General features: G+C 37.1%; 1 protein-coding gene across 2 annotated transcripts in view; it reads left to right on the top strand.

Moving 5' to 3' along the window:
* Positions 1-13576, top strand: part of POU6F2 (POU class 6 homeobox 2) — a 262108-nt gene that overhangs the window by 165974 nt on the left and 82558 nt on the right. The gene's annotated exons all lie outside the window — the stretch shown is intronic.

The raw sequence follows: 13576 nt of genomic DNA, 5'->3' as shown, positions 1-13576 counted from the left end.
TAAACTGCATTAACCTAAGAATTAAAAAATCCTTTTTGATGCAATTAAGATAATTGGTTTACAAGCAGCTGTGTTTGCCATATGACCAGTTAAACCTGCATTAACCTGAGGAGTTGCAACTAAATTGCATCAGATTTGATTTTTTAATGGTTTAGATAATAGACTTAAAAGTCCACAAGAAATGTGTCCTTGCTTCCTGAGCTTTTTCTTACAGTTGTGTACAAAGTTTCTAGAGCTTCTTCTGTGTATTGTCTTAAAGACTACTTTTGCACCCCTTAATGCCCAGTCTGTCACGCTAGTGAGTGCTTCGGGACACATTAGTGTGCAAATTATTGACATAAAGAGACAGGAATAGTTCCAGAGGAGCTTCTGTTACATTTTATTGTTTCGGTACAGCATTAGTGTATGTACACTAAGCATACAGTCTATATGTTGCTAGAACTGCCTGCTAAATGCTTTTACTTCAAAAATTGTTGTGCATTCAGTTTTCCAAGCAGAGCAAATGCACACATAATTTAACGTTCGAGTATGAAGGAAAGAGGATGATCTTAGAGAACATACCTCAAGAGGGTTGTACTAAAACTGAATCTAAATCGTAGCTCTCATATACTCTCCAATCCCTATCTAAATCTCATCTGATTTTGAGTACTTTCAGTCTCATGTGTGACCTACAGGTACAGGCCAGTAGAAGCAGTTTCTACTGTTAGCTTTGTGGAGTTATGTCTCACTTCAGGAAGTACAATAAAAGCAAGTAAAACGAACAATGCCTTGCATAGCAGGTGCCAATGTCAATGTGTTTATGGAGACACCTTGGCACCACGCTCTCTTTAGCATTCATATCTTTATAACTACCCTTATGAGGGCACTCTGAATAAGGCAGTCCAGACAGTAGTGGAAGATGGGATTCAAGTACTCTGACATCATTTTAGTTCAAATACTATCCCCCAAACCTTTTAGGAACTGGGATTAGAACTAATGAAAAATACCAGAGTGAGAGGGCTGGCCCTCCCGCTGGGCTGAGTTTGGCCAGTACTGCTAAGCCAGCTGCATAACCAGGGCACTTTCAGAACAACAGCCAAGGAATTATAACTCATTAGCTGCCAGCTCTGGCTCAGCATTAAAGAGTTAGTAATAAACTGGGGAGTGGGAATTTTTTACATTCTTACCTCTCTAAATCCTCACCATCTAAGTAGCCATGAATACCCAAAGTTTGTTCACAGATACAAAAGTGCTATGTGCTGACATCCAGAAGAGAAGCCTAGATTCAGCACAATGCTTCAGGACTAGCCTTAATTATGCGTTTATGGCCATTGATTTGGCCTTCTAGCCATTTCTAAAGCAAGTGTAATGCTTCTCAGGTTTACCTAAGATACTGCATTTAATAGGACTTAAGAACTTGAAACATCCTCTGTCATATAACTGAAAATAGTTAAACTCTTTAATATGCAAACAAGTGATAGTCAGAAATATCTCCAGAGGAGCTGCTGTTGCACTTTATATATAGTTGAAGGACGTGGTCATGTATTTTCTAAAGCAGAGCAACGCTAAAATCTCCTCCATGAAGTTTGGCTTTCTGTTCTAAATCCTGCAGAGAAAAGCTGTTTTAACTCCATATGTTTAGCTTCAGGACTGGATCTGAAATTGTTTTCTACCATACAAGTATAAACAAAACAAAAAAGGAGAGAGCCCACATTTGGCAACAGTTCGTATGTCCAGTCCATAATAGCTGCTTAGAATGTGCTTTTCTTGTTTAAATGTCTGATGCTTTAACTTAAAAATCGACCTAGAACTAAATTCAGAGATACTATGGCCTCAAAGGTAATGATCTTTACGAACTAGAATGAAATGGGTTTTGTTTGAAGAATATTAAGGGAACAAAGATCAACTAAGTTAAAGTTTGACAGCTTAAATTTCATTTCTGAGTTCTTGATTTTTTCATGTGGGCTTTATCCTCTTACATTATTCAGGATATGTCTGAAAGATATTAGTTTAGAACAATGCAACCTCAAAAAATTGTCATGGAAAGTCAGTAATTCAGGAGGATGATTGTGTTTGTTTCAAAAAACTCTGAAGGATAACAGCAATTACATCTCAAAATGTACAGATGCTGTCATGTCCTTCAGAAAGCAAATTAAATGAAAGTGACTTGCTTAGGTGTACCTGAGCAAGGTACTTTTGCTAGATGATCAGAAATTAATAATGCTGATGCACTGTACACCAGCTGAAACTCTCAGAACGATTCTTGTCAGATTGTTCTGCAATACTCTGCTCCAATTTTGTCACTGTTTTTCACCCATTTCAGTGGGTTAGACTGTAGTTTAAAAACTATTATTTTTAGGAAGACTTTTAATGATCGCATAGAAAGATGAAAAACCTTACTTTAGGTTCCAGGGACTGGATTCTTGTGATAACGTTAGGGATGATGCTCCAAATTTATACTGGTAAAGGGAAAACACTGTAGAACCAGGCTCATCACTGGTTTGCAAAAAACAACAAACGAGAGGAGAATTTTTCAAAGCAGAAGTGCATTTCAGCAGGTTCTGGGTCAAGTAGATGATGGAAGGCCCTGTTCCCTTCATTTTAAAATGGTGAAATTCCTCATGTAGATAGCTGTAGTCTTACTTTTACTTTCATTGTTCTAATTGATTGAAACAAAGCAATCCAGAGGTGAAAGACAACCTAGCTCATGTTGTAAACTGGGGACTGTACTTCTGGGAACATATGCTTTTCCAAATACGCCTCTCCTGTGCATTTTTAATATTATTACAGGGGAAATTGTATAGGTTCTTGAATCGCCAGCATGTTGCAACTTCAAAGCATAGTTAGCACTCTACAGAGTTTCCATTCAATTAAATTTCTGGAGCCATAATATCTTGATTATACACTGTATAAAATTAGATGAGCCAAGTACTAAGTAGCCAATTATTCTGCTTGACTGCCAGAATAAGGTGCTTTGTATCGGCAACATATATTTAACTGGCTCCAAATGGGAGGTTAGCTTCTGCTGCTGACACTCACTGTAAGTTTTAGCAGTATGGATAAGATGAACCTACCTACAGCCATATCTGCAAAAGAAGAGTCACACTTTAGGAATAGAGAAATTCCCAATGTTTTCTACTGCTCTGTTCGTGTGTGAGTAGGAACAGACAAACAGGAAATCCCCCTGGGATTGCCCCACTGTAAAATTATTCTGACCATTTTCAGAACTCTTTGCTAAAGCACCTTTTTGTCACAGAAGCCTACCTACAATAACTGGAGCTGACGGAAGATGATGAGTGAGAAAAAATAATAATAAAAGGAGGGAAGAAGGGAAATGGGGGAGATGGCAACAACAGAGGAAATCTTGCAAGTAATAGCAAACTAGGATAGCAAAAACAGAACCTCCTTCAGATTAAATTTTCATACTAATCTTAAATAATGTATTTGGCACCTCAACACTTTTATAACAAAGGAGAAAAGAAAAGCAGAAAGGCTGCAACAGTCAGCTGTAAATGAGGGAGAATGTGTACACAGATGCCCGAGGCTCCAACAATCAAAAAACAAACAAACAAACAAACAAAAAAACACCCCTTCTCTTTCCCCCCAACCTTATTCACTGGTTAGCTTCTCATTAAAGAAAGATCTACTTTAACGAAATCTCAGTGTATACTGACACTTTGACAAATTTGCATATATTTAAGAAACAGAAGAAACAATGAGGTCTCTGTTTGGGGAAGAAAGCTGGGATAAGTTTGCAAGCAGTATAGTCAGAGGCCGTGTATGTCTGCATTCACATCAGAGACCTGTTGTATTTCTCAAGCTCATTGACTCCTAAGATCAAGAAAACTTCATCAAGATTATGACACCAGTCATCCCATTGAGTTTTTTTGTTTGTTTGTTTTGATGTGGTAATATTATCTAGCTTTCCTGCTGCACAATACTATGCAACATGTGATTGTCAGAATCTGTTCCCAAGTTACTTCTGAATCAGTTTGGCAAAGAAATATTTCATAAATGGTGAGCAAATGCAGTGTTTTTTACCCACTTTCCAAGGTTTCCCAATTTTTGGTGTCAGTAGGTAGTCAGATATTGCACATCAAAAGGCAACAGGCGATACAGACTCATAAAGCACAGATTTATTCAGGAAACTTCATGCCCATGACCTATATATAGTTAAGTCTGTTGAAGTGCTGATCTTAAGTGGGCTTCCAGGAGGTATGGGCAAGACCAAGGTCTCAGCTCTAAATAATATGGGACCTCCCTTGCAATCAGCTCAATTAAATTGAGCTTGGTGAACTCTTCAGAATATTTTGTATATTTCATCCCCTGCTCCTGCAAACAGGTCCGGAAAGATTTAAACATCTTGTTCTACTGACAGTTTCAGATTTCTGAGTATTCTTCCATTTTAATGATTTTTTGGGGGTTGGTATAGGTGATTTCATGAGTGGAAGAGGCAAATACTATTTGAAAATTTCTACTTGCTAGAGTGTCATGGTCATACAGATGTACCACCATACACACAAGCATATAACCTGTCCCAAATGCTGTTGTGATTCAGGTCTTCTCCTTTTGTTTTATGCTTTTCCTTTTGCCGCTGCTCCTGCAATAGTTCTTTGAACCATGCAGACATTCCTCTATACAACTTTGAACCTTGCTTGAGAAAATAAGTTGGCTTTGAGTTTCAGTGTACCCAGGGCCTCCTTTCCTCTTTTAACCTTTTCTGGGTGCTTCCATGATCCTTTTCATCCCTCCTGGGTCTACTGCCAGTTGCCCACACCATGATGGCAATGTGGCAGTTTGTCCTAGCTGGATGCTTGACTGTCCCTGCACTGCACCTGGCTCCCTGGCTCCAGTGTGCAGCGCAGAGACTTGCAAGCTGGTTTCTTGACAGATCTAGCTTGTTTGAGAGCTACTGCTCCTCATGTCTACCTGAAAGATATCATTTCCACAGAAAGGCTGATTTCAGTTTTGTGTAAGACCATATTCATCCACAGGATTGAGCAAGGTTTCAAATCTTTTACTCTGGTGTCTTCCTTCTTGTAGAAGCTCACTGTTTATTTGGGTCTTTGCTCTGTAAGACTGTTGAATACTGCATTTAAAAAGAGCAAGGAGATCTTTAAGGGCTCTCAAAGAAACTTTATAAGCAAGTCTCTACATTCCCTGAGGAAACCTTCTCTCAGTTGGAGCGCTGGCTGCCTGGTCCATCCAAATATACTCTGCAGGTGTTGCTATTTTCAGAAGCACAAGGAGTACCGGTGTCTGACTCACATTTAAAGCAAAGGAAATTAATCTTCGAGCAAAACAACCGGCATTATTAGCACCCAAGGGGCAGAAGCTGAGGCTAATATAGGAAACCATTTGCTAGAGAATTCTCTGATGGAGAGGAAAACAGAGCTGTTTGCCCAGCAAGCTCTGGCTTCTGAAATAGGAGCATTTAATAAACTCCCTAAAGCAACTGAAGTATTTAATAAATGGGGAAATAAATAAATAATATCCTCCCAGGACAAATTTGGGAAAGGATCTGTATTCCCATAAGGTCTCCTGATCCCAAAGCCTCTCTAACCAGAGAGGAGGACCCTTGGGGACCTTAGGGAGAGAAAAAAAATGACACAGCCCCTCAGATTCTCTTTTGAAGCCAGCAGATCAGGTTTGCTAGAATTCATTTTTCTTAATTTCTCTTTTCATTCCTATTTCCAAAAATTTACAGAGAAGGAGAGAATATCCCAAAATATGGCTTTATTTTCCCTTAGTTCTTCATACCCCTCACCTCTTTGTTATATATATATATATATATATAAAACTTGCAAGTAATCATAGGTTTCTAGTTCTGTGAGAAATTTCTTCTATTTGGAAGCAAGTGGACCAAGTGAACACAGAGCATCTGATGGGATTGTTGAATCTGAATGAGGAGCAATATTCGGAAAGTGGTATGGCCCTGATACGTTATATCATTCAAAGCTCCTTGTACTAGTAATTGCTTAAAGGAAGTTGCTCGGCTTCCAGGTGCTACCTCAAAAAAACAACAACAACAAAAAAGCAACAAAAACAAATAAAAACAAAAACAAAAAAAACACTCTAGGCTGTGTTTTAAAGTTTAAAATTAAGCCTTTTTACAGCAGTATTGCAGAGATCTATCAGTGTCCACTTGTGGATTCTGTTGGTGCTTTTAGCACATGCAGTTCAGGGCAGGTGTTTAAAAAACATGATAATACTTCCTCTTTTTTTTATTGGTAGACAGAATGTTTTGAGAGAGTGACTAAGCACAGGCCTGGAGATTATGAAATTTGCTTAAGTGTTAATGGGTTGATTGCTGAGTTACAGCCTGCCGTCTTTACTGGAAATTGATTGACTGGTGCTGCAGGTCTTCACACTTGACGCTCGGATTTGACTCAAAAATTCTGCCAAGTCTTTTACTCTGAAATTTATCTTAATTAGATCTGAAAGACCTGCCACAGCAGAATAGTCACACCGATTAAAATGAAAAACAGGAGAAATTACTGATCAAATTAATCATAATGTCGGGTTACAGCTGTAGGTCTGATGTAATTTGCCACTCCAGTGAGTTACATCGGCCCCAGCACAGGAAAGAGAGCTGGTTTTACGCTGATCCGTAACACCAGGCAGCTTCGGGCAGCCCATCAGGACGTTTCTTCCATTCATTCTCTTGGCTTACTCTGATCTTAGTGCTGCAACTAGAAACAAATTAGGCAAAAGAAAAAAAAAAAAGCATCCTTTTTCCAAGGAGTCATGCTAGAAACATGAGCTTCTCAAATCCTTCTTGTTTCATTTTTCCTCTTCCTCTACCAATATTCTACTTTTGTTTGAAGTAACCAGCAATTAATTATGTGGAAAATGGAAAATTAAAAGGCCAGAGGTTACCACCTCGGGCACAAGCCAGCAAATGGGCATTTGTGAGAGCTCCTAGTGGGTTAAGATATGAGAAAATCAGGACAACTTAAGCAAATGGGTATATAACAGCACATGAGAAGGTATGTCCCAGCAGGTAGGAAATCAACAATCAGACTTGATATCTTGTGTATGTGATGATCCTAAAATTTATTTTTTAATGATGTGCTTGTAATGTACTACATTCTACTATAAACTTATTATTGTTTTTTAATTTATAAATCACTGGTTGAATCCATATTAGGAGGAGATATGTTGTGGGTCCACAACCTGTAGTGGGGCACCACTATAAAATTTTAATCTGGAAAAGAAATCTCCTGTGAGATTTCTAATATTCTTTCTATGAGCAAAGTTTGAAAGATTCTTAGGACAACCTGTCTTGTACAAGCACCACTGTATTTTTTGCTGCTGATCCAGGACACCTTCAAGAAATGAAGATATTTGCCACCAGCTGAAAAAGGAAATGAAGTAAAGGAGAGAGAACAAGAAACTAGATGAGTACTGTTACTGTGAGTCTCAGAAAGATTTTCGTCTTACCTACAAATATACCCAGTTTTTATTTTGATACTGTAGTAACTTGAACTAATCAGGAATTTTCTAAGTGATTTTTTCCTTTCCAAGAATGATGTAATTCCACAAAATTGTACAGACACGCCCCCCCCCAAAAAAAAAAAACTTTCATTTTAATTTTCTATTGTTGAGCTAGGAAATAAGCTAGGGATAGGTTTTGTTTAAAAAATGCTTTAAACTGTATGTAAACAATTTATTTCCATGAGTTGGTTAAAAAATAGTGATTTTACAAAAGAAATTGAAAACTCTTTAATCCACATGATGATTTGAAATTTTCTAAAATTGTTCATCATTTTCAAATGTAAATTTTTGTTTGCTGAAACACTTGAATATTTCAGCTTATTGTTTGCATCAGAAACTATACCTTGTATTAGGACAACTTCCTTCAGGACAGGAACTTGACTTATTTTTGATAGCTTAGAAATGATCAAATATCCCATGAGGACTCTAATTAGAGAACAGAGTTAGGTTATGTTTCTGGAAGAGTTTGGAAGGCAAACCACAGTTTCCAAAAGAGAAGAACTGATGTGTAAAAAGAGCAAATTATAAATTGCTAGGATTATTGTTTTAATAAAAGAATGATGATGGTTCATTTTGGTTCTGAAATGAGCTGAGATTCTTAAAATAAAGATAAGGCAGCAGTCACTGTTGCAATATCTTTGTATACCTGTTAAGAAATACTTATTTGCTTGTAAATGACATCAGGGAGGCAGTCAGACCTGGGAGGATCCTAGACTTCTAGCACAAATAAAGATGTTATAAAGAAAAGCTTACAAATATGGATCTGGTCACATCACAATCTATGCTACAGAACAATAATCTGTATTAGTGGTGGCCAATAAATTGATATCAGAACATGATTCTGATAAATCTCATAATTTTCACCATAGTAATGTTATTATCCCATTTGCAACCTTCTGGATAGCCACATCCAACTGGAGTGCTTCCCTCCCAACTTGGGCAATGCTCTCCTTATGTGGCTCCAATACTCTCCTGGTGGCTCCAACTGAAAGAGAGTAGGAGGAGGTAAAAGGTCGATCCTCTTTTGACATTTCTCCAGGGGCATGGGATCACCTCGCAGAGTGCCAGCTGGGACACCCATGCTGGGAGCTCCATGGTCCATGGGAGGGCAGCTGATGAGGAATAGGCTGTACCGGGATCAACGTCCAGGAAGGAACAAGTAAAAAGAAGGCAGTCTCGTTCCCAGGACTCACCTGAAAGCACAGATTCCATTAGCATATGATTCCCCAGTGACATGGCCTGATTTTTTTAGGAGGAAAAGGAAAATGTTGGGAGGAGGAGAGTATAGAAAAACAATGTCTTTGTTACCCACAGTGCTTTTATTCCTAGTGACCTTTTCCACTGGGAGAGAGATACCAAAAAACAGAAGTGCAGATATTGTGAAGGGCTGAATTTGTATCACTGATCACCATTCTGGTATAAGATGCTGTGTATATTTCCATCCTACCTCTTCAACTTTCCACTTTATATAATGAGACCTAGCCCTGCTACTAGGGAAGTTTGCAGGAGGTTTCACATAGCTCACAAATGAGACAGGAGCGAGCTCAATATGCCATTAGGAAGGTGTCCCTTCTTCTCATGCTTCCCCCCCAGCTCTTAGAATTACAGTTTGTTTTTTTTTTTTTTAACTGTCTTCTGACTATGAAACACATTCCCAATGCAATCAAAATGTATGTCTGACAGAATTTTCAGTTCATGTAAAACAAATATAAAAATAAAACTTGAGAAAACCAAGCCATTCTAAAAATCCTTGATGTTTTCCCCATAGGCATTCAAAGAGTATGTCTAGGGGGAAATCACTGGTACTTCAAATGTACAAGCAGGTATAGAGATAACATATGTCAGTCCTACAGACCCAAACTTGGCAGTCCATGCTCTCATGAGCGAAAACTGCAGGGAAGAAAGGGGAGGGAAAGGGAGAAGATGAGAGGGAGTTCTTCACTGCCCTATACAATCTGCATATTTAGCTTTAATCTCGTTATCAAGTTATGTCTCTGCTTATTGAATTCACTTTTGAAAAATAATTTACATTAGGAAGTACCGTGCTCTCATAAGTGGGTTTTTGGAGTCAAGAATGCCAGACTGCAGTTCCAGCTCTATCACTTGCATGTCACTTCATCTTTCTGTTCTTTTTTTGATTCTCCCACCATTGCTTGATCTGTTTATACTGCAAACTTTTACAGTTTTTTGGTAAAAGGCAATGAGACCTTGATCTTCAAATGGGCTTCTAGGTGCTGCTGTAACACTAAAACTACAAAAGCAAGGAGTATTGAAAAGACTAACTGCATGGCTCTAGTCACTCACTCTAAATTCAGAGTAGCATTGCTGTTGATTTCAGAGGACACAGATCTGGTATCCATTTTGTTTTCAAGTACATCAAATATTTTGAAGTTTCTGTCAGCTGCTCAGTGTGCTGTCAAAGACACTAATGAAAGGTTTTCCTAAAGTTAATTTTCCTACTCATAATACAATAACCAAATTTGCTTTAACACTTGAAAAAATCCATCCATACTAAAGAGAATCAGTTGCTTAATCCTAAAATTAAAGGTTATTGCATGCAAGAGAAAATAATTACATGCTCAAAGTATGGAAAAAAGAAAACTTTTTTAATATGTAGGTATTTGTATAATTAAAGACTAATCAAGCATGAAGGCTGCTGACTAAACCAGAAAATGAGATTGTTGGCAAGCAATATTGTAATGTAAATGCCATTTTTGTTTAAGTACTAAAAAGCTGGAGGAGTGATATCCTGAACAGATTAAAAGCAAACAGCATTGATAATAAATATTTATCAGATTTCAAATGCAACACGGAGATTTTTATATTTTACATGCAAAATATATTGGCATTGAAATATTCAGTCACTTTTCAAAGGTTTGTTCACATTTTCACTTTAAAATGTTGAAAAGCAAGCACTCACTAGTAACAGAAACAGCTTTATAACTCAGTCTTAACCTGTAGCAATGTCAGTAATCTGTAGGCAATGGGAAAACAACTGAGAGTTGCTAACATACTTAACCGTAAATGTGTAAAATCAACTCCTGGGGCTAGAGGGTCAGAATTTTTTTTTTAATGGGTTTACTCATTTTTTGAAAAAAAATATATTCACTTTAATATTTAAAAAAGAGATGAAAGTTTTTCAAACTTAAATCTGTGCCATGATACAAATGCATAGTAAAGTATTTATGGAAGGCTTATGTATTTGCAGAAATTATCCCAATGTAACCACCATTTCATTGTAGAGAAATGATTTAGTTAAAGCTTTGTATCTTCTTGGAGACTGTGCTTTTAAATTGGTGTAAAAGCATTGCACTGGCTAAATTTACTCATCGAATACTTTTGTATTATGTCTTAGTAGCCTCATTCTTGTTCAGAAATTGATATAAATATATTTGTCTACAAGAGTTCTGGAGAATGAGAATACGTTAGAAATGACGTACCCAAGTGTGTCCTCATTCCCATCCATTTTCTTTCCATTAGACTATTCCCAGAGTTGGCACTACTCAGTATGGTGAAGTACAGTAGAAACCATCTCTTAATCAAACCTGTTCATGCAATACTTGAAGCTAATTTAAAGTATCCTTCAACATCCATGAAAAGAGGTTTAAACTCAGCAGTTGTGATAGTAAGGCAATAAAGACCTTTGCTTAGTACATGCACTGTGGGCCATTGCTTCCTTTGTGTTGATATGTACCTCCTGTTATTTCCTCATACATTTACTTCTCAGAATAATTTTCATCTCACTTGATTATGACTGAGAGATACGATAGCATGCCACTAACGGAGTTATTGGGGAAAATTGACAATAGGGATTTTTGAATGTAAGACTGCCTACAACATTATCAAATTTTTCCTAGCCTAGTGTAATTGTATTCTATTAGCCTTTGGACAAAGGGACTGTAGACAAGTTAAAATTAAATAATACTGTGCAAAAGTCTAATGCTAGTCTCTTGAATAAGCATTGATTTAATTTTCAGAAGGGTTGAGACACTTCTATAGATGTAAACTGTAGAAATTACTTAGTTCTTGAAGGAGCCAAAATACAAGTTTAATCCCCAGGATTTCTTAGACAAATCTTGCTCTTATCAATAGGTTATATCACAGGAAAATGACAATTTGCAAATGCCAAAATTCACACCAAACCAGCCAGGTTTGTACAGTATTCTGTGTTTATTTAAGTTACTGAGCTCTTGAACATACACAAATTCAGGTATCTGTCCAACATTACAACTTCATAGATTTACATATGAACGTCATGATTAAGAAACTTTATAAAAGGAACTTTATAGCAGGTACTTTAATTCCTCTAAGCAATTCATATTTACATTGTTGTAACGGTACTAAGGATTACATTGAAAAAAATACACAAAGGAAAACAGTACAAAAAGTACAAAACCTTGTGTGTAGGCCAGATCCACCAGTCAGTGGTCCAGCAAGAAGCAAACTAGAAAGTGCAGTAAAGCATGTTTAGATCAAAGCTATTCAACTGATAGTCTTTGAGCCAGGTCTGACTGATAGGAGGTTTCAATACAATTGACCTTGAGTAAGCAAATAAAAGAAAAATTAAAGGCTTTTGAAGACAACTGCACATGTGCTTTGCCCTGGGAAGTGCTGTTGCACGCTAATCCTGAGAGCAGCCCAACTGGCTAAGGGAGGTGGGAAGGTAAAAGGTCTGTTGTTAGATGTTTTTTTTTATTATTATTTTATTTTCCATTTTTCACACGTCTGAATGAAGCATCGTAATAAATTTTAGGTTGCCTGTTCAACAAAAGACCCTAATTTATTTCTTCTACAGAGATGTCTGTTCCTCCCAAAGATTACTGATCCTGTCAAGCAGGTGATAATTAATTTTTTGTTTACAAACTACAGCACTGTTTAAAGTGTAACCTACAAGAAGGGTTTCCCTATTTCTTCTTGATGTGAGTTTACCACAGTTTACTGAGGAAAACATACTAACATGTAAATTATTTAAAGGCTGAAACAGATGCTTTTACAAGTCATTAAACTATGCTATGTCTCGGAACAAAAAGAGGGTATCCCTGGGATATTTACCAGAAGGGTCTGCTAGTCAAAGGGGGAATGGATCCAGCAGAAAAAGAGCAATTATTCACAAAATAAAAATAAGGATAGCTGTTAGAAGTGCCAGCATATGCGTCTGATATGCTTTTGGTGGGACTATTACTTATGAAAAAAACGTCATTACTGCCATTTTGCACCGGATATTGCATACCTATTTCATGGTAATCATGGCTTGTGTAGCATTCATTTATGTGGAAAAGCTTCAGAGAAACCTCAAGCCATTCAGTGAAATGTACAAACACCTCCTGGCTCTCTGGGTTTATCCTCTTTGACAAGCGTCAACTTAAACAGAACCTTAAAATGCTCGACACTTGTATACATTATTTTCATTTAAGTTCATGAGTCAGTAAAGAAATGCAAACCTCATCTTCAGTGTGTAGTTTTGAAAGTCTTGATCTGATTTTCTAAGTTAACAATACCCTTTACTTCAAATCATAAAAAGTGATATCACAGTCCTGGCTAAAACCTCACTTAGAAGCCTGAGGGCTAACCAGATGCTGCTCTCTCCAAAAAAAAAAAGTTGCCTTATTTTCAGATAAGACATACCCCTCATCCGAGCAACAGATTTTGAAAATTGCTAAACTTTTTCTGGATGTGGTGCATTTATTTTTATTCTTATTTTTTTCCCATGGGAGAATGGGTCTAATTTTTGCCTAATCTTTTTAGTAAGCTTAAGATGTTCCATGATCTTAACAAATATTTGTCTCCAAACCGGAAAAGTAAAACATAAAAAAATGAGGTAGCTGACGAAGTTTCATGTGGATGAAATAAAACTGTGAATCAGATTTCATCCTTTTCACTTCACCATACATACATGCACCCTATGCCATTTGAGAAATGAAGAACCAAAAACTGGAGTGTTTCACTACTACCAAAACACTTTGGGGGCTTATGGAGGGAGATAGTTTCTAAATACAACCAAAATGTCCACCACTTTTTGAAAAGTTTCTGTTCCTATGGAAATAATAATGCAATAAATTGTTCTATTTTAAATATATGTATATATATTTGCAAAAACAAC

This window comes from Cygnus atratus, chromosome 2 (genome assembly GCF_013377495.2).
Source record: "Cygnus atratus isolate AKBS03 ecotype Queensland, Australia chromosome 2, CAtr_DNAZoo_HiC_assembly, whole genome shotgun sequence".
In the NCBI taxonomy this organism is placed as follows: Eukaryota; Metazoa; Chordata; class Aves; order Anseriformes; family Anatidae; genus Cygnus; species Cygnus atratus.
Note: the sequence above shows the minus strand (reverse complement) of the source record. Positions and strands in the feature narration are given on the sequence as shown.